This window comes from Schistocerca cancellata, chromosome 5 (assembly GCF_023864275.1).
Source record: "Schistocerca cancellata isolate TAMUIC-IGC-003103 chromosome 5, iqSchCanc2.1, whole genome shotgun sequence".
In the NCBI taxonomy this organism is placed as follows: domain Eukaryota; kingdom Metazoa; phylum Arthropoda; class Insecta; order Orthoptera; family Acrididae; genus Schistocerca; species Schistocerca cancellata.
Window position 1 is genome coordinate 544,431,509 of NC_064630.1, and position 26,585 is coordinate 544,458,093.

The window sequence follows — 26,585 nt, forward strand, 5'->3', positions numbered from 1 at the left end:
TAGGTAGTTCTAACAATGGAACCTCCCCATCGCACCCCCCTCAGATTTAGTTATAAGTTGGCACAGTGGATAGGCCTTGAAAAACTGAACACAGATCAATCGAGAAAACAGGAAGAAGTTGTATGGAACTATGAAAAAAATAAGCAAAATATACAAACTGAGTAGTCCATGCGCAACATAGGCAACATCAAGGACTGTGTGTGATCAGGCGCGCCGAGGTCCCGTGGTTAGCGTGAGCACCTGCGGAGAGGTCCTTGGTTCAAGTCTTCCTTCGAGTGAAAAGTTTACTTTCTTTATTTTCGTAAAGTTATGATCTGCCCGTTCGGTCGTTGACGTCTCTGTTCACTGTAATAAGTTTAGTGTCTGTGTTTTGCGACCGAACCGCAAAACCGTGCGATTAGTAGAGGAAAGGACGTGCCTCTCCAATGGGAACCGAAAACATTTGATCGCAAGGTCATAGGTCAATCGATTTTTCCACAGGAAAACAGTCTGATATATTCTATACGACACTGGTGACGGCATATACGTCACATGACAGGAATATGATGTCGACCCACCTAACTTTAACACTTGACGAATGGGTAAAAAGATCCTTCTGCCTTGCCCGATTTAGGTTTCTTGTGGATGTGATAATCACTCCCAAAAAAGTGATGAAAACATATGAGTTTGTTACATAAACTGCAACAAATGAATGCAACAGCTTCACAGTCGCACAATTTTCCCTGTGCTCTGTCAAAACATATGTTTTTAACGTTTTCTAATTTTTCTGTGTGTAGATCGTCAAATCCTGCATATGTCCAAGGAAATCTGAACATGTCCTGGAATTTTGGAGAGCGAAGTTGATTATGTGTCAGTGCCTGAACTTTGATAATTGTCTGAAAATAAAAAAATCATACTTTTCACTCGAGGGAAGATTGGAACCAAGGACCTCTCCTTCCACAGCTGCTCACGCTAACCAGGGGACCACGGCGCTCCTGAGCTGAAACAATCCTTGATGTTGCCAATGTTGCGCATGGACTACTCAGTTTGTGTATTTTGCTCATTTTTTTCATAGTTCCACACAACTTCTTCCTGTTTCCTCGATTGATCTGTGTTCAGTTTTTCAAGGCCTATCCACTGTACCAACTTAAAACTAAATCTAACGGGGGTGCGATGGGGAGGTTCCCTTATAAGTTCTAGGGGACTGATGACCTCAGATGTTAAGTCCCATAGTGCTCAGAGCCATTCGAACCATTTTGAACCTTACTCATCCCCGAAACAGACTGAGCGTGTGCTCCTCTCCAATTACCTCGATGTCGACGAGCCGTTAGACCCTAATCTTCCTTCCTTCCCTCAGTCAACTCGTGGGCAACCTTTCGAATCACCTTGTTTATCGCCAATATTAGTTCCCCTCTGAGACGTGCATAACGTATTTGAATAACTTACCCTTGGGGGCGCGTTTGCATAGAAGAGGTTGCCGACTGACCTAGAAATGGTTCTCGGGAGGCGGTGAGGCCGCCATTTGGCCCCGAGGTCACTCGGCGGCGGCCGTGATCCCTGGCTGCCGAGTGCTCGCGCCGCCGCCGCCGCCGCCGCCTCTGCGCCGGTGGGAGTGGCGGTGGGCCGCGAACGCGACCAGTCTGCCCCCCACATACCTGCGCAGTCTGCTGCCAGTCGGCGGCGGAACGACTGTGGGCAGGGAGCGTCGGCGGCGGCACGCCGCCTCCAGCCGCTCGCTGCGCTAAAGCGCCCGATTTGTGGGGGCTGCCAGCGAAGCAGCGAGTGACCAGTGCGCGCAGCTGTTTTCGGATCCGCGTTGCCGCTCCGGGAATTGAAACGGCCACCTACTCCGTGTCAGTGTCAGTCGTCAGCTGACAGCGGAAAGAGCGGAGCAGGCGTTGGTGGGCAGAGAGCGGGCGCGGAATAGCGAGGAACCAGTTCCAGCTGGTAACACGGACAGACGTGGCCAGGGCGTGGTTGCAGCCAGGACGAGTAGGCGCAGCGCTGCGGGATACTATTCCCAGGAGGACACAGCCACCTACATTGCTATTCTCTAAACCTTTCATTGCCCCAGGGTGATGTTTTCCACCGTGTACGAACTCTAGGGATTGATCTATGAGAAGATACCGAACATAAAAAAGTCTGCTGAACGTATGTCCGCAAATGCATGATTTCCATGCTACAGGGTGGCGCACGAAATGTGTTCCCATTTTGTTTTTGAATATAAACTTTATTCTAGAATGAAATTTTCACTCTACAGCGGAGCGTGCGCTGATTTCATTCTAGAAACATCCCCCAGGCTGTGGCTAAGCCATGTCTCCACAATATCCTTTCTTTCAGGAGTGCTAGTTCTGCAAGGTTCGCAGGAGAGCTTCTGTAAAGTTCGGAAGGTAGGAGACGAGATACTGGCAGAAGTAAAGCTGTGAGGACGGAGCGTGAGTCGTGCTTGGGTAGCTCAGTTGGTAGAGCACTTGCCCGCGAAAGGCAAAGGTCTCGAGTTCGAGTCTCGGTCCGGCACACAGTTTCAATCTGCCAGGAAGTTTCATAAACTTTATTGTCAATACAATCTGAAAGGAACATATACTACAATGAAGAGCCGTCCATGGAGATTTGTTCTAATTCAGCACATGCTCAATATGTCTACCATTTCGTTTCCTAACTTCCTCCAAACGAACACTGAAGTTAGTGATTACCCAACGGCACATGTCTTCCGTAATTTCACGCCAAGCTTGAAGAATATATCTTCTGAGCACCATTAAATCACGTGGACGTTCCGGGAAATTTTTTCCTTTACGTACCCCCAAAGAAAAAAGTTACGTGGATTGAGGTCTGAACTATTGGGGGGGGGGGGGGGGGGGCAATTTTGTCCGTCATTGAAGCGACCTGGAAACCTGAGTCAAATGATCCGCATGTCGAAATGCTCGTGTAAAAACTCCAACACAGTGTTTGCAGTATGTGGCCTTGCTCGATCTTGCATGAACCACTGCTTGTTGAAGCGCAAGGCAGTAGCAAGAAGCTGTGGAATGAAGCAAGCTCAAATAACGCTCGCTGTTCACAGTTTCTTCAAAGAAAAAGGGTCCAATAAGTCAGTGACTGGAAATTGCTGCCCACGCTGTAATCCTCGGAGCATAATATTGTCTTTCATGAAGCACTTGTGGGTTTTTAGTGGCCCAAAAGCGTACATTTTGTTTGTTAACCACACCGTCTAAATGAAAATGCGCCTCGTCTGAAAACTAAGCGTTGTTGATAGTTTCTTCCCTATCCTCCGCCCACTGAGCAAACAGTAGTCTCTGCTGCTTGTGCTCTTCAGTGAGCTTCTGTGCACAGGTCATCTTGTATGGGTACATATGGAGGTCACTTTTAAGAATGTGTTGAACGGAGCGTCTGGATATTCCCAGTTGCACTGCTGCCTTTCTAAACGATTTCCCGGGACTTCTCTGTACAGCAACTCGTACCGCTTCAATATTCTCCGACGAACAAACAGGCTTAGGCCGAGGTCGCTTCGCTTCCAATACTGTTCCTTCCTGTACAAATTTATCGTACAACCTGTGGATGGTCTTCTTGCAAGGGACCCATCGTGTGTTAAACTGTTGTCGAAAACGCCTCTGAGTCACAAGGCTTTTCGTTCCATGAAAAAGTAACACAATTGCCGATCGTTGTCGGGTCGTCAGTCTCCCATTGTCAGCCATTGCTGCTTACTAGTCTCCTAGCGGCAGTATCGTGAATTACACGTAATTTCGTAACTCAGTTGTTTTTCCAAGCTCTGCTGGTACTGCTATAGAGATCCCAGTGGGATATCTAATGTGTGTCGTAAATTGCGAAAGAAACAATTGGTAACACATTTCGTGCGCCACACTGTAGAAACCATTTATTCAGTTATACTTCGTTACAGAAGCTGCGGTCTAATGCGCGCTGTACCACGCAGCCACAATTACAGTATGCGTGGTTTCCTTCTAGAACGTGGTACTGATCCTCATACGTCTTGCCCTGGTGTCCTCTGAAATGGTTCAAATGGCTCTGAGCACTATGGGACTTAACATCTGAGGTCATCAGTCCCCTAGAACTAATTAAACCGAACTAACCTAAGGACACCACACACATCCATGCCCGAGGCAGGATTCGAACCTGCGACCGCGCGGTTCCACACAGTAGCGCCGAGAACCGCTCGGCCACCTCGGCTGGCATTAGACAGTGCTCTCTTTGCAAACAACAAGAATGCTTTTATGATTAATGGTGGTTTTGCAGGCATGCACAGACATGATGAAGGCTTTTAGCGGTGAGAACATTGTAAGTAGGCTGTTTAGGGTTTTATGTTGGTAACGCCACGTAGTGCTGTGTATGAAAATCGCTGACTGCGCTGTGTGCAGTCTGTGGCTGGTTGGACTCATTGTTGGAATATTCGCTTTTCTAGTGTTGGGCAGTTGGATGTGAACAGCGCATAGCGTTGGGCAATTGGAGGTGAGCGGCCAGCCGTGGTGGATGTGGAGAGAGAGATGCCATAGTTTTGAGAGGTTACTATAAGCAGACGATCTGGACGTGTGTCCGCCAGAAAAAAGAAATTTGTAAAGATGGATGTCATGAATTTTTATATATATATATATATATATATATATATATATATATATATATATATATATATACACTCCTGGAAATTGAAATAAGAACACCGTGAATTCATTGTCCCAGGAAGGGGAAACTTTATTGACACATTCCTGGGGTCAGATACATCACATGATCACACTGACAGAACCACAGGCACATAGACACAGGCAACAGAGCATGCACAATGTCGGCACTAGTACAGTGTATATCCACCTTTCGCAGCAATGCAGGCTGCTATTCTCCCATGGAGACGATCGTAGAGATGCTGGATGTAGTCCTGTGGAACGGCTTGCCATGCCATTTCCACCTGGCGCCTCAGTTGGACCAGCGTTCGTGCTGGACGTGCAGAACGCGTGAGACGACGCTTCATCCAGTCCCAAACATGCTCAATGGGGGACAGATCCGGAGATCTTGCTGGCCAGGGTAGTTGACTTACACCTTCTAGAGCACGTTGGGTGGCACGGGATACATGCGGACGTGCATTGTCCTGTTGGAACAGCAAGTTCCCTTGCCGGTCTAGGAATGGTAGAACGATGGGTTCGATGACGGTTTGGATGTACCGTGCACTATTCAGTGTCCCCTCGACGATCACCAGTGGTGTACGGCCAGTGTAGGAGATCGCTCCCCACACCATGATGCCGGGTGTTGGCCCTGTGTGCCTCGGTCGTATGCAGTCCTGATTGTGGCGCTCACCTGCACGGCGCCAAACACGCATACGTCCATCATTGGCACCAAGGCAGAAGCGACTCTCATCGCTGAAGACGACACGTCTCCATTCGTCCCTCCATTCACGCCTGTCGCGACACCACTGGAGGCGGGCTGCACGATGTTGGGGCGTGAGCGGAAGACGGCCTAACGGTGTGCGGGACCGTAGCCCAGCTTCATGGAGACGGTTGCGAATGGTCCTCGCCGATACCCCAGGAGCAACAGTGTCCCTAATTTGCTGGGAAGTGGCGGTGCGGTCCCCTACGGCACTGAGTAGGATCCTACGGTCTTGGCGTGCATCCGTGCGTCGCTGCGGTCCGGTCCCAGGTCGACGGGCACGTGCACCTTCCGCCGACCACTGGCGACAACATCGATGTACTGTGGAGACCTCACGCCCCACGTGTTGAGCAATTCGGCGGTACGTCCACCCGGCCTCCCGCATGCCCACTATACGCCCTCGCTCAAAGTCCGTCAACTGCACATACGGTTCACGTCCACGCTGTCGCGGCATGCTACCAGTGTTAAAGACTGCGATGGAGCTCCGTATGCCACGGCAAACTGGCTGACACTGACGGCGGCGGTGCACAAATGCTGCGTAGCTAGCGCCATTCGACGGCCAACACCGCGGTTCCTGGTGTGTCCGCTGTGCCGTGCGTGTGATCATTGCTTGTACAGCCCTCTCGCAGTGTCCGGAGCAAGTATGGTGGGTCTGACACACCGGTGTCAATGTGTTCTTTTTTCCATTTCCAGGAGTGTATATATATATATATATATACAGGGTGAGTCACCTAACATTACCGCTGGATATATTTCGTAAACCACATCAAATACTGGCGAATCGATTCCACAGATCGAACGTGAGGAGAGGGGCTAGTGTAATTGGTTAATACAAACCATACAAAAATGCACGGAAGTATGTTTTTTAACACAAACCTACGTTTTTTTAAAAAATGGAACCCCGTTAGTTTTGTTAGCACATCTGAACATATAAACAAATACGTTATCAGTGCCGTTTGTTGCATTGTAAAATGTTAATTACATCCGGAGATATTGTAACCTAAAGTTGACACTTGAGTACCACTCCTCCGCTGTTCGATCGTGTGTATCGGAGAGCACTGCAACATACATCGCGTTTCTACAGAATGATCTGCCAACGTTGCTCGAAAATGTCCCACTGGAAACGCGTCGACGTATGTGGTATCAGCATGATGGTGCACCTGCACATTCCGCAATTAACACTAGGCTGACCCTTGACAGGATGTTCGACGGGCGTTTCATAGGACGTGGAGGACGCATAAATTGGCCAGCCTGTTCTCGTGATCTTACACCTCTGGACTTGTTTCTGTGGGGTACGTTAAAGGAGAATGTGTACCGTGATGTGCCTACAACCCCAGAGGATATGAAACACCGTATTGTGGCAGCCTGCGGCGACATTACACCATATGTACTGCGGCGTGTACGACATTCATTACGCCAGAGATTGCAATTGTGTGCAGCAAATGATGGCCACCACATTGAACATCTATTGGCCTGACATGTCGTGACACACTCTATTCCACTCCGTAATTGAAAACGGAAACCACGTGTGTACGTGTACCTCACTCCTCATGGTAATGTACATGTGCGTCAGTGAAAAAGACCAACAAAAAGGTGTTAGCATGTGGACGTAATGTGCAGTTCCAGTCTCTTCTGTACCTAAGGTCCATCACCGCTCCCTTTGGATCCCTACGTAATTCGGTGCTCTCCGATATACACGATCGAACAGCGGAGGAGTGGTACTCAAGCGTCAACTTTAGGTTACAATATCTCCAGATGTAATTAACATTTTACAATGCAACAAACGGCACTGATTACGTATTTGTTTATATGTTCAGATGTGCTAACAAAACTAACGGGGTTCCATTTAAAAAAACGTAGGTTTGTGTTAAAAAACATACTTCCGTGCATTTTTGTATGGTTTGTATTAACCAATTACACTAGCCCCTCTCCTCACGTTCGGTCTATGGAATCGGTTCGTCAGTATCTGATGTGGTTTACGAAATATATCCAGCGGTAACGTTAGGTGACTCACCCTATATATATATATATATATATATATATATATATATATGATGACTTTTGAACATTATTAAGGTAAATACATTGTTTGTTCTCTATCAAAATCTTTCATTTGCTATGCCTATCAGTGGTTAGTGCCTTCAATAGTTAGAATCTTTTATTTAGCTGGCAGTATTGGCGCTCGCTGTATTGCAGTAGTTCGAGGAACGAAGATTTTTGTGAGGTAAATGATTCATGAAAGGTATAGGTTATTGTTAGTCAGGGCCATTCTTTTGCAGGGATATTTGAAAGTCAAATTGCATTGCGCTAAAAATATTGTGTCAGTTTAGTGATGATCAGAACAAGTAAAGAGAAAACTGTTTGAGTACGTTGAGTTTTGCTCAGCTGTTTGAAAATCAAATAACGTAAGAGTTTTTCCAGCACTGTCATTCTAATTTTTCAAAGGGGACGTTTCAACATGACCTAACTTTTACCGTTTCTGAGATATATGTTGGAAGCAGGACGTTACGATCTCTGGGAAGGGTAACGCCGTATTTCCACATTGGGAACAGTTTTGACACTGGTTTCTCCACCAGGCAACCACGATTATGGGATTTGAGTCAACCGTCCTATTCACAAATGAGACCAACTTTATGTGGAGTGATATCTTCAATTTTCATAACAGTCAACTACGGGATAGTATTCAGAACTCCCATGGTATGGTCACAGTGAATCATCAGTATGTGTGCAGCTGGAATGTGTGGGCCAGGATAATTGACAACTGTATTTTGGGACCAGTCTTCCTTCCATGTAGCCTAACAGGCCGGAACTATTGGCGTTTCTCGTGGGTGGCTTTGCCTCCCCTGCTGGAAGAAGTGCCATTGACGATTCGAATGATTATGTGGCTGCTACATGATGGTGCTCCAGCCTGCTTCGCCGTTAACGTCCGGACTCATCTTCTCTGGTCGATGGATAGTCGAGGAGGTCCAGATGCATGCCCTGCTCGTTCACCGCATCTCAATACGTGCGATTTCTGATTATGGGTTAATACATTGTTACAGAGACTGCGGTATGAGCAGGAATCGTATCTCGAGGCTGGGCCACAGGGTCCCTCCACCGCCACCGACCCAGTGTGGCAAAGGAAGACACGGGAATCAACTCAAATGTAAGGCTTTTTATTTGTTTTTCATTTTATTTAATGTTTATTTTTTACTATTATTATTAAATTGTGGGGAGCATATATCGCCTGCATTAGGGAAAAAAACGGAACTCTGGGTGAAAAGAAAGGACAAAGAAACGACCGAAGTCCCTGTATTTGAGGTGCCCAGGAAGGTCGCACGAATGGGCTTGCATGTATCAAAGCCCAAATTGGGGAACAGGAAGAGATGATGAAGGGGGAGCATCACGTTACCATGCGGAAAACTTACGTTTGTCGTGTGTAGGAACCGGACGATAGAAGAGGGGCGAAAAAAAAAGACCACTTCCGTGCACATACGACGTGCCCTCCCATCCGTGGGGGTTGTGGGTAGGATCGATCATCGGCGGCTGAAACGCAGACACCGCCAGCGTGTCTTCAGCTCCAGGTACTCCACATCTAAGAGGGGGTTCAGCATCCCGTTTCGGAGATGTAAGGACCTGTGAGACATATTCTGTCATGACGGGTTGCGCAATGACTTGTAAGAAAGTTCGCCATGTTGGACTTCCGGTGTGCCACGGAGCAGGAGGTCCCGCATCACTAAACATAGTACCTGACACGTAGTATAATGAGGAGCCTGATCTTTCGAGTGCAGAATGCAGTTAAAGTCATCTCCTAGCACACAGTGTTCGTAACAGGCTGGGTGATGTCCTCAGAATAAATCTGAGCCCTTTCGTGTTTGGCCAGTGCTCGATGATGCGTAGACATTAATGAAGTGTGTTGCCATGACAGTGAGTGTTATGTCTCTAGGTGGTGGAAGGAAGATGACATCGGTGGCAGGAATCCCTTTGTAGACTTGATGGCCAATCCATGGCCTATGGGATCACCTGCGAAGGCGTGGGTAGTGCAGCAATTTACATCCGGCAGACTGGCCATGTGAACTTCCTGCAGGAGGATGAAATCAATATCAGAAGCCCATGACATCTCCTGTATAAGGTGGATTTTCATCCGTGAACTGATGCTGTTGATGTTGATGGTTGCTATCCAATAGACATGGTGGTGGACCGCTGGAGGCGGATCTTTAGTGCCGTCGGCGGAAGGACGTGGGCGTCACGATGGAACGCCGTCCCGCCGCTCCAGGGCGTTCGAGGAAGAGTATGGGTGGTATGTGTTAAGTGTCAAGACTTACAGTGCAAAATTACGCAAGAAACAGCATCAAAAGGAAATCATACAAGAATGTGGTCTCAAACACGTCTTAAAAACTCAATTTATATTATCAAATGTTCGAAATGCCCGCCGTGTACTTCAATACGCTTTTGCAGTCGACGGGTAACTGAACAGACTGAAGAGATTCTGTCGATATCACTCCACATGCTGTAACAATTCTAGATTTTAAATCCTAATATATTTTCAGGAGGTGGTGCTCAACAACCCGTAAATATTTGAAAAATGCCATGATTTATTTAACAACCAGTTTCGATCGACAGAGCGTCATCAGGTTCTCAGAAGCATTTACAGCATCACATTAGGCGAATATAAAATCATTCACGTCAGGTAATAAAACTACGATTTTGCCACTGTTGTCACATAGTTATGTAAATTAGTCGTCCACATATAAACGGTGCTAGGCTGTGCACGCTTTCATGTTACATCAACAATCGACGTTAATGCTATGAACAGAGGAATACTGCATACAGCCGACTGCAGGCTATTTTAAAAGTCAACCTGCTTGTATAACTTAGTATGCAGATCGCTAGGTTGTGACGCAGGAAGGTGACCTGCACTTGGATCGAATCCGCGCGGCACTTTAACGACCGTTTGCCTCGCATATCGGCCAACTTCCGTGTGGTTTCTAGGCGATTTTCCACGATCGTTCAGGCAACTGTTGTGTTCGTCCCCGATCTCTGCCTCAGGAAATGCTGTACGCAAACGTCTAAGTAACACAGAACCACCTGGCAGCCTGCGTTCGGTTGTTAGGCAGTTTTCCACGATCGTTTGTGCAAAAAGCTGGTCTGGTGCCCAACCTCCGCCTCAGAAAACACCGTAACACACAGTATGAAGTTTACGCGATTAACTGACGACGATGGCGCCAGGAAGTGCATCCAGGCACCAAATCATAAGATGAAGTGAAGTTGCCAAATGTTGAAAACAGCTGTCCTCGCGCCATGCGATAGCCCTTACCAAACGGGAAAGATTTTACGAGGCGCATTCAAGTTCTAAGGCCTCCGATTTTTTTTCTAATTAACTACTCACCCGAAATCGATGAAACTGGCGTTACTTCTCGACGTAATCGCCCTGCAGACGTACACATTTTTCACAACGCTGACGCCATGATTCCATGGCAGCGGCGAAGGTTTCTTTAGGAGTCTGTTTTGACCACTGGAAAATCGCTGAGGCAATAGCAGCACGGCTGGTGAATGTGCGGCCACGGAGAGTGTCTTTCATTGTTGGAAAAAGCCAAAAGTCACTGGAAGCCAGGTCAGGTGAGTAGGGAGCATGAGGAATCACTTCAAAGTTGTTATCACGAAGAAACTGTTGCGTAACGTTTGCTCGATGTGCGGGTGCGTTGTCTTGGTGAAACAGCACACGCGCAGCCCTTCCCGGACGTTTTTGTTGCAGTGCAGGAAGGAATTTGTTCTTCAAAACATTTTCGTAGGATGCACCTATTACCGTAGTGCCCTTTGAAACGCAATGGGTAAGGATTACGCCCTCGCTGTCCCAGAACATGGACACCATCATTTTTTCAGCACTGGCGGTTACCCGAAATTTTTTTGGTGGCGGTGAATCTGTGTGCTTCCATTGAGTTGACTGGCGCTTGGTTTCTGGATCGAAAAATGGCACATCCACGTCTCATCCATTGTCACAACCGACGAAAAGAAAGTCCCATTCATGCTGTCGTTGCGCGTCAACATTTCTCGGCAACATGCCACACGGGCAGCCATGTGGTCGTCTGTCAGCATTCGTGGCACCCACCTGGATGACACTTTTCGCATTTTCAGGTCGTCATGCAGGATTGTGTGCACAGAACCCACAGAAATGCCAACTCTGGAGACGATCTGTTCAATAGTCATTCGGCGATCCCCCAAAACAATTCTCTCTACTTTCTCGATCATGTCGTCAGACCGGCTTGTGCGAGCGCGAGGTTGTTTCGGTTTGTTGTCACACGATGTTCTGCCTTCATTAAACTGTCGCACCCACGAGTGCACTTTCGACACATCCATAACTCCATCACCACATGTCTCCTTCAACTATCGATGAATTTCAATTGGTTTCACACCACGCAAATTCAGAAAACGAATGATTGCACGCTGTTCAAGTAAGGAAAACGTCGCAATTTTAAGTATTTAAAACAGTTCTCATTCTCGCCGCTGGCGGTAAAATTCCATCTGCCGTACGGTGCTGCCATCTCTAGGACGTATTGACAATGAACGCGGCCTCATTTTAAAACAATGCGCATGTTTCTATCTCTTTCCAGTCCGGAGAAAAAAAAATCGGAGGCCTTAGAACTTGAATGCACCTCGTACTATTAGGTCTACAACTTTGCTTACGCCGTTTTGCAATAGACGCCAGTAGTGGAAAGTAGTGGTGCCAGTTGTTCGTCGTAAGTGTCATACAGTGAGGTTAGGCATTTGAGAACATAACGCCATCAAAATATCAGTCAAGTTTTGATTGCATCATAAAGATATTCTCGACTGAATACGTCAACTTATGAGCCCAGTTCGCGTAATCTGCAGGAGGTTTTAATTTTCTGCTTCGATATGAAGAAATCTGCGGCCGATGCTCATAAAAAGCTGGATAAGACCTATGATAAGACGCCTGTTAGTGACATAACTTCGCAGAAAATGGTTTCCATGCTTCAAGAATGGTGATTTTGACGTTGAAGACCGGCATGATTGTGAAAGAGAGAAAGCTTTCGATGCTACTGCAACCGACAGAAACAATCACAGGAGATCGTTATCGAAAGCAGTTGATGTGTTTGAGCCGAGCACTGAAAGACAAACTGCCACACTACGGCGATAGACATGAAAAAAAGATTTTTCAGCATGAACTTGCACGACACCATGTCGAAAATCCCGTCAAAACATACTTGGAAACATTGAAACGGGACGTTCTACCCTACCTGCTGTATTCCCCCTCTGACTGCCACCTTTCTCGATCTATGACACACGACCTATCCGACTAGCACTTGCGGTCATATGAACAAGCGCAAAATTGGATCGATTCATGGCTCCCCTCAAAATATGCCCAGTTTATACACGGCGGGATTCGTATGCCGCCCTAAAGCTAGGAGAAAACAGTGGCCAACGATGGCCATTACTTTGAATCGTAAATTTTTTGTAAGTTTTTCACAATAAAGTCTCGAACTTCGAGAAAAAACGGTGGAAGCGAAGTTGTAGACCTAGTATTTATTTACTGTTGTGTCAAGGATGACACAAATTTTTAATCTCCTACACTGTAAAAAGTAAGAAAGAAGAAATGCGAGATGATTATCAGCAAGAAAAAGAATTCAAATACATTACGACATAAAATATACATTTTCATGAATTAAACTGGGACTTCTGGTACACGCTCGCAGCTGAACAGTAAGCGTGTCTCTCCGTCATGTGAAGGATCGGGACTGGATTCACGGTATTGTCTGGGATTTCTCCTGAGAAGACATGAAAAGGGTGCACTGGGCCTTGTGAGGCCAAGGTAGGAGCTCCTTGGATGGTATCTAGGTGCTCCAAGGTCCGGGAAACTTAACAGTGGTTGGGACAACGGTGTGCTGTTCTCAAGCCCCATTCCATCAAATGACGCGTCAAGGCAGAGGATGACAGCAGCGTGCATTCCCCAGGGCCTGAATGGGGAGTTGTTTTAAATAGAGTCTTAAGATAAAAGCTTCATTGTTTCTGAAACGGAAAGTTTATAGTCAGTGTGTACCATCGATTTTGACTTGAGGTATTCAGACATCGGTTTTTGATATGAAAGTCATTCAAAACTGAGGGAGGGATGCACTCTGGGAATTACTATGAGAGGCCGGCCGGTGCGACCGAGCGGTTCTAGGCGTTTCAGTCTGGAACCGCGCGGCCGCTACGGTCGCAGGTTCGAATCCTGCCTCTGGCATGGCTGTGTGTGATGTCCTTATGTTGGTTAGGTTTACGTTCTAGGGGACTGATGACCTCAGATGTTAACTCTCATAGTGCTCAGAGCCATTTGAACCATTTGAATTACTATGAGAGACGAGAAAACAAAAGGATCAGCAATGAACTGAAGGATGAAATTATGACTGTAATTATAATGAAAGAGGTTATGTGAGGTATGTAGCCTGGCAAAAGGTTGTTAGATAGAGGAAGGAGGTTCTTTGCCGGGTTCCAAAAGGTAATAAAGGCTGAGAGGGACGATAGATAATATTAGAACTCATAGAGACCTTGAATTTAATTTATAGAAAAGGCTAATGACGATGCTGATCGTATGAAATTATGTCAATATCAGTCAATAATTTAGAAAATACAATATGGAGGCCGGAAAGATTTTACACTACTGGCCATTAAAATTGCTGCACCAAGAAGAAATGCAGATGATAAACGGGTATTCATCATCATCATCATCATCATCATCATCATTTAAGACTGATTATGCCTTTCAGCGTTCAGTCTGGAGCATAGCCCCCCTTATACAGTTCCTCCATGATCCCCTATTCAGTGCTAACATTGGTGCCTCTTCTGATGTTAAACCTATTACTTCAAAATCATTCTTAACCGAATCCAGGTACCTTCTCCTCGGTCTGCCCCGACTCCTCCTACCCTTTGCTGCTGAATCCATGAGTCTCTTAGGCAACCTTGCTTCTCCCATGCTTGTAACATGACCCCACCATCTAAGCCTGTTCGCCCTGACTGCTACATCTATAGAGTTCATTCCCAGTTTTTCTTTGATTTCCTCATTGTGGACACCCTCCTGCCATTGTTTCCATCTACTAGTACCTGCAATCATCCTAGCTACTTTCATATCCGTAACCTCAACCTTGTTGATAAGGTAACCTGAATCCACCCAGCTTTCGCTCCCGTACAACAAAGTTGGTCGAAAGATTGAACGGTGCACAGATAACTTAGTCTTGGTACTGACTTCCTTCTTGCAGAAGAGAGTACATCGTAGCTGAGCGCTCACTGCATTAGCTTTGCTACACCTCGCTTCCAGTTCTTTCACTATGTTGCCATCCTGTGAGAATATGCATCCTAAGAACTTGAAACCGTCCACCTGTTCTAATTAACTTTGTTCCTCCTATTTGGCACTCAGTCCGTTTATATTTCTTTCCCACTGACATTACTTTCGTTTTGGAGATGCTAATCTTCATACCATAGTCCTTACATTTCTGATCTAGCTCTGAAATATTACTTTGCAAACTTTCAATCGAATCTGCCATCACAACTAAGTCATCCGCATATGCAAGACTGCTTATTTTGTGTTCACATATATTAATCTCACCCAGCCAGTCTATTGTTTCCAACATATGATCCGTAAATAATATGAACAACAGTGGAGACAGGTTGCAGCCTTGTCTTACCCCTGAAACTACTCTGAACCATGAACTCAATTTACCGTCAACTCTAACTGCTGCCTGATTATCCATGTAAAGACCTTTAATTGCTTGCAAAAGTTTGCCTCCTATTCCATAATCTTGTAGAACAGACAATAACTTCCTCCTAGGAACCCGGTCATATGCCTTTTCTAGATCTATAAAGCATAGATACAATTCCCTGTTCCACTCATAACACTTCCATTATTTGCCGTAAGCTAAAGATCTGGTCCTGACAACCTCTAAGAGGCCTAAACCCACACTGATTTTCATCCAAGTGGTCCTCAACTAATACTCGCACTTTCCTTTCAACAATACCTGAGAAGATTTTACCCACAACGCTGATTAAAGATATACCTCTGCAGTTGTTACAATCTTTTCTGTTTCCATGTTTAAAGATTGGTGTGATTACTGCTTTTGTCCAGTCTGATGGAACCTATCCCGACTCCCAGGCCATTTCAATTATCCTGTGTAGCCATTTAAGACCTGACATTCCACTGTATTCAGTGAGTTCCGACTTAATTTAATCCACCCCAGCCGCTTTATTGCACTGCAATCTATTGACCATTTTTTCCACTTCCTCAAATGTGATCCTATTTCCATCATCATTCCTATCCCATTCTACCTCGAAATCTGAAACATTACTGATCGCATTTTCACCTACATTGAGCAACTCTTCAAAATATTCCCTCCATCTGCCCAAGGCATCAACAGGATTCACCAGCAGTTTCCCTGACCTGTCCAAAATACTTGTCATTTCCTTCTTACCTCCCTTTCTAAGACTGCTAATTACACTCCAGAATGGTTTTCCAGCAGCTTGACCCATAGTCTCCAACCTGTTTCCAAAGTCTTCCCATGATTTCTTCTTGGATGCTGCAATTATCTGTTTGGCTTTGTTTCTTTCTTCAACATAACTTTCTCTGTCTACCTGGGTTCTGGTATGTAGCCATTTTTGATACGCCTTCTTTTTCCTTTTACAGGCTGCCTTGACTGTATCATTCCACCAAGCTGTTTGCTTCATCCTACTTTTACACACTACTGTTCCAAGACATTCTTTAGCCACTTCTAGTACTGTGTCCCTGTACCTTGTCCATTCCTTTTCCGATGACTGTAATTGACTACATTCAACTAACTGGTACCTTTATGAGATCGCTGTTATGTACTTGTGCCTGATTTCCTTATCCTGCAGTTTCTCAACTCTTATCCTCCTACATATGGACCTGACCTCCTGCACTTTCGGCCTCACAGTCCCAATTTCACTGCAGATTAAATAATGATCAGTGTCATCAAAGAATCCCCTGAATACACGTGTGTCCCTCACAGCCTTCCTGAATTCCTGATCTGTTATTATATAGTCAATGACAGATCTGGTTCCCCTGCCTTCCCAAGTATACCGGTGAATGTTCTTATGTTTAAAAAAGGAGTTTGTGATTACTAAGCCCATACTGGCACAGAAATCCAAGAGTTGTTTCCCATTCCTGTTGGCCTCCATATCCTCTCCAAATTTACCCATAACCTTTTCATACCCTTCTGTTCGATTTCCAATCCTGGCGTTAAAATCACCCATGAGCAGAACACTGTCCTTGTCCTTTACTCTAACAACTACATCACTGAGTGCCTCATAAAAACTATCCATCTTATCTTGATCTGATCCTTCACAATGCGAATATACTGACACAATCCTAATTTCTTGCTAGACACTGTCAAATCTATCCACATCAGTCGTTCGTTTACATACCTTATTGCAACTACGCTGGGTTCCATTTCTTTCCTGATGTAAAGCTCTACACCCCATTGTGCTATTCCTGCTTTGACTCCTGACAAGTCGATCTTGTATTCTCCCACTTCCTCTTCTTCCTCACCCCTTACCCGAATGTCACTAACAGCTAAAACGTCCATCCCCATCTTACTTGCAGCCTCTGCCAGCTCTACCTTCTTCCCAGAGTAGCCCCCATTGATATTAATAACTCCCCATCTCATTACCATTTGTTTGCCAAGTCGTATCTTAGGAGTCCCTGGTTTGTCAGTTAGAGGTGGGACTCCGTCACCTCCAAAGGTCCGAGGCATTTTGCTCTGATTGTTGCCAGCATCATATTTAAAGTACCAGGAAAGCAGGTTGCTAGCCTTACTTGCCCCGAGTCCCATTGGGTTTTACCCCTAACGGCTGAGGGACTAATCCGTGGATTTGACAGTCTTTGCCGTATGAGCACAAAGGTGACCACGACTCAGAATATGTCCGAGATGCCCAGCCTTATTCCAAAGTAACTGGTATCCCGACTGTCGGGACCACTTACTTGGCCACTCATACGTTGTCCGTGGTTCATGAACTAGGACATGACTACAGGAACCCACACCATGAACCACGATTGGACAAATATATTATACTAGAACTGACATGTGATTACATTTTCACGCAATTTGGGTGCATATATCCTGAGAAATCAGTACCCAGAACAACCACTTCTGGCCGTAATAACGGCCTTGATACGACTGGGCATTGAGTCAAACAGAGCTTGGATGGCGCACAGCTGTCCATGCAGCTTCAACACGATACCACAGTTTATCAAGAGTAGTGACTGGTGCATTGTGACGAGCCAGTTGCTCTGCCACCATTGAGCAGACGTTTTCAATTGGTGAGAGATCTGGAGAATGTGCTGGCCAGGGCAGCAGTCGAACATTTTCTGTATCCAGAAAGGCCCGTACAGGACCTTCAACATGCGGTCGTGCATTATCCTGCTGAAATGTAGGGTTTCGCAGGGATCGAATGAAGGGTAGAGCCTCGGGTCGTAACACATCTGAAATGTAACGTCCACTGTTCAAAGTGCCGTCAATGCGAACAAGAGGTGGCCGAGACGTGTAACCAATGGCATGCCATACCATCACGCCTGGTGATACGTCAGTATGGCGATGACGAATACACGCTTCCAATGTGTGTTCACTGCGATGTCGCCAAATACGGATGAGACCATCATGATGCTGTAAACAGAACCTGGATTCATCCGAAAAAATGACGTTTTGCCATTCGTGCACCCAGGTTCGTCGTTGAGTACACCATCGCAGGCGCTCCTGTCTGTGATGCAGCGTCAAAGGTAACCGCAGCCATGGTCTCCGAGCTGATAGTCCATGCTGCTGCAAACGCCGTCGAACTGTTCGTGCAGATGGTTGTTGTCTTGCAGACGTCCCCATCTGTTGACTCAGGGATCGAGACGTGGCTGCACCATCCGTTACAGCCATGCGGATAAGATGCCTGTCATCTCGACTGCTGGTGATGCGAGGCCGTTGGGATCCAGCACGGCGTTCTGTATTACTCTCCTGATCCCACCGATTCCATATTCTGCTAACAGTCATTGGATCTCGACCACCGCGAGCAGCAATGTCGCGATACGATAAACCGCAATCGCGATAGCTTACAATCCGACCTTTACCAAAGTCGGAAACGTGATGGTACGCATTTCTCCTCCTTACACGAGGCATCACAACAACGTTTCACTAGGCAACGCCGGTCAACTGCTGTTTGTGTATGAGAAATCGGCTGGAAACTTTCCTCATGCCAGCACGTTGTAGGTGGCGCCACTGGCGCCAATATAGTGTGAATGCTCTGAAAAGCTAATCATTTGCATATCACAGCGTCTTCTTCCTATCGGTTAAATTTCGCGTCTGTAGTACGTCATCTTCGTGGTGTAGCAATTTTAATGCCCAGTAGTGTAAATACGCTGACTGACAAAGAAGTGGGAGTGAAGGGATGTGTAACATTATTTCAGTGATTACAGAGTCGGGCGAAACTTGCAAAGGACTTGGTAGTGTTAGTCCACTTATAGGCGTGACGTTGCAGCCTCTCTGGCCTGGATCCGTGTACTGACTCGAATGGAAAGTGTGTCATAAATCCATTGAATCCCCTCCAGAAGCAAGCTGCGCCACAACTGTTGTATCTGCTCCTTGATATCCTGGATACTGGCGCTTGGAAGGAGTTGAAGTCCGAGCTGGTTCCAAACAAGTGCTGTAGGGAAAAGGTCTGGGGATGTTGCTGGCCATGGCAGTACCTCAAAATAATGCAGACAGTTCGTAAACAGACGTGCTATCTGTAGACCAGCACTGCTCTACGGTAAAAATGGTTCCACGATATTCTTGCCTGAGAGGTAGCACACGAGGACGCTGGATGTCCTTGCTGTACTGATGACCCATCACAATTGCCTCATCATTACCGGCCGTGACCTAAAGTCATACCCGCTGGTTCCTCACACCCTACCGCCGGGACTAACATCACTGTGCTTCTTCAGACCATCGGAAGAATGGAACTTCTTCCCAGGCCACCGTCATAATCGTCGACTATGGTCATTGGGATTAGTGCAGAAAGGCGATTCATCTCTGAACACAATGCGAGCCATGCATCAGCAGTGCTTCCCATCACGGCGTCACTCCAAATACATCCTATGCATGTGGCGGTAATTCCTTAGTTCGGTGGCTGCTGGTCTCCGACCAATGACACGGCATGACAAAATGTTGCAAGGAATCCATTACTCGCTCTCGGATCGCAGGTGCAGATATTAGGGGGTAAGATACGCTTCGTGCAAAAATACGCAGATCCTACCTTGTAGTGGGCAGACATGGTCAACTGAAACATTGGTAACGAATCCTCCTGATGAATGATCGTATTGATCTTATTTGGTCGGTGGTTACGCGACTGGGACTGCCAGTAATGATTTGCATACATGCGCGGCGCAGTTGCCCGGCGTGTGAAAACAGTGAAATGAATAAAGCGACAAAGTACAGAAAATTGCCTTGCGCTAATCACTGTTAACGGTATGATATAAAGTGAACAAAAGGTTTCGAAATCTTGTCAAAATTAATCTTTGCGTATATGATGCCAATAGCACGAAATTGTATAGGTTTGCCCGACATACAAGGTACATATCGATAGGGATTGCCAGTACAAACATTCACGCAACCAAAAATTATTTGCGCATCCAGAATGAAAAAAAAAAAAAACACACGACTTCGGTTATCTGTTTCTTTTCAGTATTTGTCTTCAAGTTAATTCTTTAATAAAACTGTTGTTAGATATCTTGAAGCGAAGGGAAATCCATCAAGTCAGAGCATTTTATATATACACGAGGGTTGGAAATTTAATAGTTGCAACTATTTATTTATAGCTCGTACAAAATGGATACGTGTTCAAAGTTTTACTGACCTTCAAAGTAGTCACCAGCATTCTGTATAACCCGTAGCCAGCGATGTGGAAGTCGTAAGATACTCTTAGCAGTGCCAGTTGCGTTGACAGTTCGAGCGGCGCCGTCTATTACCCGACAAATTTTTAGCAATACTGAAGCGAATGTCGTGAAGTGTTTCCTTCAGTTTAGAAATCTAGTTGAACTCACGAGGGCTTAAGTCAGGGGAGTGCTGGGGGTGGTGTAGCAGCCCAATCAGCCAAACAAATCAGTAACAGCTTGCACTGTACGTGCTTGAGCATTGTCCTGCAAAATGATGGTCAGGTCCAGCTGAAAGTGTAATCACTTCTATCTCTGACATGGTCTTGGGTTGTGTTCTAAAAATGAACAGCATAAATACAGAAGTGGTGACACTTTCTGCAGGACCTGACCATCATTTTGCAGGACAATGCTCAAGCACGTACAGTGCAAGCTGTTACTGATTTGTTTGACTGATGGGGCTGCTAAGTGCTATACCACCTACTGCACTCCCCTGACTTCAGCCCTCGTGAGTTCAACTCGATTTCTAAACTGAAGGAAACACTTCACGGCATTCGATTCAGAACTGCTACAAATTTGTCGGGCAATAGACATCGCCGCTCGAACTGTCAACACAACTGGAATTGCTAAGAGGTCCGCCCCCGGTAGCTGCGTGGTCAGCGCGACGGACTGTCAATCGTAAGGGCCCGGGTTCGATTCCCTGCTGCGTCGGAGAGTTTTATCCGCTCAGGGGCTGGGTGTTGTGTTGTCCTAATCATCATCATTTGATCCCCATCGTTGGGCAAGTCGCCGAAGTCGCGTCAACTCGAAAGACTTGCACCAGCAAGCGGTCAACCCGACGTGAGGCGCTCGTCACACACCATGCATATTGCTAAGAGTATCCTACGACTTCCACATCGCTGGCTATGGGCTATACACAATGCTGGTGACTCCTTTGAAGGTCAGATAAAACTTTGAAACACGTATCTATTTTGTACGAGCTGTAAATAAGTAGTTGCCACTATTAAAAGTTCCGACCCTCGTACATTCCTGAGCACTCGTGTTTTATGGTATCATTAAAAGACTAAATATTCTACTGATTTTTCTTCCTGTAATATTATCCAACAAGACAAGTGAAGCCCGCAAATTATTACATACACATAAAGCTATTCGCTGTTTATGGCGGTGATCCACTAGTGATCTGCAGTGGCTTATGGCCGTTAGAAAACTCTTACATATTCGCTTAGAAATTTAAGGAGAGGAGCTATTCAGAAAGGAATAAAGTAAGTTAATATTTTAACTATTGAACTATATATGAAATTAAGCACAGAGCAGTACATTTACAATACATACATTTTCGTTTTACAAGCAGTAAGCGACAGAGGGGCTTTTACCCAACAACTTCCTTCTTGCACAGAGAGACAAAAGAGAGTTGGTCAATTTTTTCTCTGCTGGTGTTTTATATGTTTATTACGCCAGAGAGTTTGATGAGTTTACCCAAAGGAAACATTGTCATCCGCTATTCTTTATATATTTTATATGTTGTGGAAGGTCCGCAGCTCGTGGTCATGCGGTAGCGTTCTCGCTTCCCCCGCCCGGGTTCCCGGGTTCGATTCCCGGTGGGGTCAGGGATTTTCTCTGCCTCGTGATCACTGGGTGTTGCGTGATGTCCTAAGGTTAGTGAGGTTTAAGTAGTTCTAAGTTCTAGGGGACTGATGACCATAGATGTTAAGTCCCATAATGCTCAGAGTCATTTGAACCATTTGTTGTGGAAGGACTGTTTTGGCTTTCATTTCACACTCCACCATATTTTCACAACGCTACACTGTTTCCTATTTTATCGCCATGACAGATATAAGACTTCAACAGGGATGACACAATGTGTATAATCATTTGCATAACCACTGATTGTGTTCACGTTTATAAAGTTACATTGATATCCGACGACTTCTGGATGCTTCACTTTCTTTTTCCAGACGGTTTAGTTACATTGAATATTCGATATTTTAATTAGTATTAATTAATTAAACATCGATAAAGATACATTACTAACTATCGTAATACTTCACCTACACAAAATGCAGTTTCAGTTTCGTAATCCTCTGATCAAACGATATCGTTTGATACACATCACAGTAACATTCTTTCTGATTTTTCGTTTCGCATTTTTCTAGTCGTTTTTGGTGTTGTATGTTTTTATGTGTTTTTAGCCGATCCATCCTCATTCAATCCGATTTAATATTATAAGCACGATTTGTATGGCATCAGGACTGGCACTTCGAAAAGGACTCCAAATATCATTTGGCCATTCGGATGCACTGAATTATCTGTATAATTTGTGGAAAACAAAGCAATCTTTGATCGCCAATTTATTTTATTCAATTCTGTAAACTGTGCGCTCGTTTTTCCCGTGGCTTTTTTCTTTTCTCGGTATACTGCTGTCAATTAATTTCATTCTGTACTGTATGCGTTGTAGATACCTATTTGAAAGCAGGCAAATATTTTGCTGTGGAACTATTTTTAAGCCTTAGAGCTTTTTTAATTACATTTTTACCTCATCTCTTGTGGTTTTATATTATACGATGATGCCAATCATGTCTATAAATTTTATTGCTTCTTTTATTAAGTTCTGGGAGTTAAGTATGTTATGTATTATATGCTTTTCAGATAATGAGAATCAACACTACTAGTTTAGTGACGTATTTACCATTTTAGAGAAATCTGATGGTGATCATAACGATCCGAACCTGCTATTGAACTGAATAAAACAAATCGTCGATTGAAGTGTGTTTCGGTTTCCATGTACTATCGAACGTTGAGTCGCTGTTACCTTAAAGGTAGCCATGTTACCCCTTATCAGTGAGTGTAATTGACCACTAGAGATGTTTGAAATTAAATGAAACTTAATTTGAGTTACCAGACACTTCGTAATTCTGACGTAGAGATTGGCACTAACCACTAGAATCAAAGCAGCAGCTGCAGCTAAATGGCGGCAGAAGCACTTGGGCGGTTGTTGTGGCGAGAGTCTTGGCACGCTATCGGCAGCTATATTGATTTTGCTCAGTATGAAGGTGGCAGCACTGATACAGCGATATACACTCCTGGAAATGGAAAAAAGAACACAATGACACCGGTGTGTCAGACCCACCATACTTGCTCCGGACACTGCGTGACGGCTGTACAAGCAATGATCACACGCACGGCACAGCGGACACACCAGGAACCGCGGTGTTGGCCGTCGAATGGCGCTAGCTGCGCAGCATTTGTGCACCGCCGCCGTCAGTGTCAGCCAGTTTGCCGTGGCATACGGAGCTCCATCGCAGTCTTTAACACTGGTAGCATGCCGCGACAGCGTGGACGTGAACCGTATGTGCAGTTGACGGACTTTGAGCGAGGGCGTATAGTGGACATGCGGGAGGCCGGGTGGACGTACCGCCGAATTGCTCAACACGTGGGGCGTGAGGTCTCCACAGTACATCGATGTTGTCGCCAGTGGTCGGCGGAATGTGCACGTGCCCGTCGACCTGGGACCGGACCGCAGCGACGCACGGATGCACGCCAAGACCGTAGGATCCTACGCAGTGCCGTAGGGGACCGCACCGCCACTTCCCAGCAAATTAGGGACACTGTTGCTCCTGGGGTATCGGCGAGGACCATTCGCAACCGTCTCCATGAAGCTGGGCTACGGTCCCGCACACCGTTAGGCCGTCTTCCGCTCACGCCCCAACATCGTGCAGCCCGCCTCCAGTGGTGTCGCGACAGGCGTGAATGGAGGGACGTATAGAGACGTGTCGTCTTCAGCGATGAGAGTCGCTTCTGCCTTGGTGCCAATGATGGTCGTATGCGTGTTTGGCGCCGTGCAGGTGAGCGCCACAATCAGGACTGCATACGACCGAGGCACACAGGGCCAACACCCGGCATCATGGTGTGGGGAGCGATCTCCTACACTGGCCGTACACCACTGGTGATCGTCGAGGGGACACTGAATAGTGCACGGTACATCCAAACCGTCATCGAACCCATCGTTCTACCATTCCTAGACCGGCAAGGGAACTTGCTGTTCCAACAGGACAATGCACGTCCGCATGTATCCCGTGCCACCCAACGTGCTCTAGAAGGTGTAAGTCAACTACCCTGGCCAGCAAGATCTCCGGATCTGTCCCCCATTGAGCGTGTTTGGGACTGGATGAAGCGTCGTCTCACGCGGTCTGCACGTCCAGCACGAACGCTGGTCCAACTGAGGCGCCAGGTGGAAATGGCATGGCAAGCCGTTCCACAGGACTACATCCAGCATCTGTACGATCGTCTCCATGGGAGAATAGCAGCCTGCATTGCTGCGAAAGGTGGATATACACTGTACTAGTGCCGACATTGTGCATGCTCTGTTGCCTGTGTCTATGTGCCTGTGGTTCTGTCAGTGTGATCATGTGATGTATCTGACCCCAGGAATGTGTCAATAAAGTTTCCCCTTCCTGGGACAATGAATTCATGGTGTTCTTATTTCAATTTCCAGGAGTGTAGTTTAGTGCATCTAACCATTGCTGTTATCTTTATTTCTGAAGCCAAAGAAACAAGCGCCACACAGAAATTTTGCCTGTCATGTATAAAAAAAAAAAAAAAAAATCAACTGATACTGAGAAATGGATCCGTGGACCCTGGACCACCAAGAAAAGTGCATCCACAGGAGTTGTGGATCTGGGTATCTACGTTATAAGTGGAAGTTTGAATTGATGCCCTTCCCATTTAAGTAGATTTCTAAAGGAAGTGAAGAATAAGGATATGTACCGGTACAGTGTAAGGTCAGAAGCTATAAGAGGTCGGCTTGCAGCTCGCCAGAGTCCTCACTTGTCATTGTAATCGATGCGACGGCGGAATTCTTCGCATTGATCCGGGCTATTCGCGGTGACACTAATGAGAGCAGGAAATTCAATAGTGCGTCGCAACGTCGACGTCAGGCTGAGGCGCTCTGTTTGCGTCATCTTACTTGTGTTCCTAATGAGGGAGGTATGGTTCGATAAGATTGCTCACGTGGAATCGCAGCCATGTTTCGTAGTGCTCTGAAACGAAAAGTGTTCATTTGCCAGTGAATGCAATCTCAGAATTAAGGAGATCTATGCGAATATTGGTTGCTTCCATTTCGTTATGTTACCCGCGTCACACAAGTATGAATTCCTACAAAGGTGTGTATCAAAACGATTTACCATTCTATTACTGTAACAGAAGAGCATATGTCGCAAGAGTAACGAAAGGTACCCAGCGACTGGAAAGAGCTGCAGATCATTTCCGTTTTCAAGAAGGGTCTTAAAACAGATGCACAGACACCTATATTGCTGATGCTGACGTCAGTCTGTTTTAGAATTATGGAGCACGTTTTAGGCTCACGTATTACGACGTTTTTGGACAACGAAAATCTCTATAAAAATCTGCATGAATTCCGCAAATAGAGATATTGCGAAACTCAGCTCGCTCTGTTCCTACGTAAGATCCGCAGCGCTGTAGACAATGGTATTTGGGTTAATGCCGTGTTCCTTGATTTCAGGAAGGCACCTGATTTAGCCCTTGATTGTTGTTTAGTGGAAACAATTCGAGCCTACCGAGTATCGGACCAGATTAGTCACTGGATTCAAGATTTCCTTGCAGACAGTACTCAACGTGTCTCCTATAACTGCACAAAATCGGATGTAAAGGTAATTTCAGGAGTACCCCAAAGAAGTGTGATAGGACTGTTGTGTGCAATACATGCACGGTGTTAGGGATATACGTGCAGTATTACGCCCATTGGTACCTTAATATGTACATACTTGTTTTTTTCTGAATCTAACGCTCTTCCCGCAAACACGTCACATCATTTACTACCTGATGTTTTCTGTACGGTCTTAACTATATCATTAAGTACCAAGCGAGGTGGCGCAGTAGTTAGCACACTGGACTCGCATTCTGGAGGACGACGTTTCAAACCCGCGTCCGATCATTCAAATTTAGGCTTTCCATTTTGTCCCCAAATCGCTTTAGGCAAACACCGGGATCATTCCTTTGATAGGGCACGGCCGATTTCATTCGACATCCGCGACACAATCCGAGCTTGTGCTCCGTCTCTAATGACATCGATGTCGACGGAATCTTCCTTCCTTTTACCTTTTGCATCACAAAGTGGACTATGCCTATCATTACAGACTAGCCACTTGTTCAATGCAGAGTGGGAACTACCTTAATTTTCGTATCGTTCAAAGGCCAAGTAAAGGGCTTGATATGAAGGGCTTATTTCAATAGTGGTACAAGTCCATTACCTCCACTTTTCTGCCTATAATACTTCTGAAATTAATGATGCAAACAAACAGAAAGAAACGTTCATCTCTAGCAATAAGCCATATGCTTGAATATTTCTGCTATC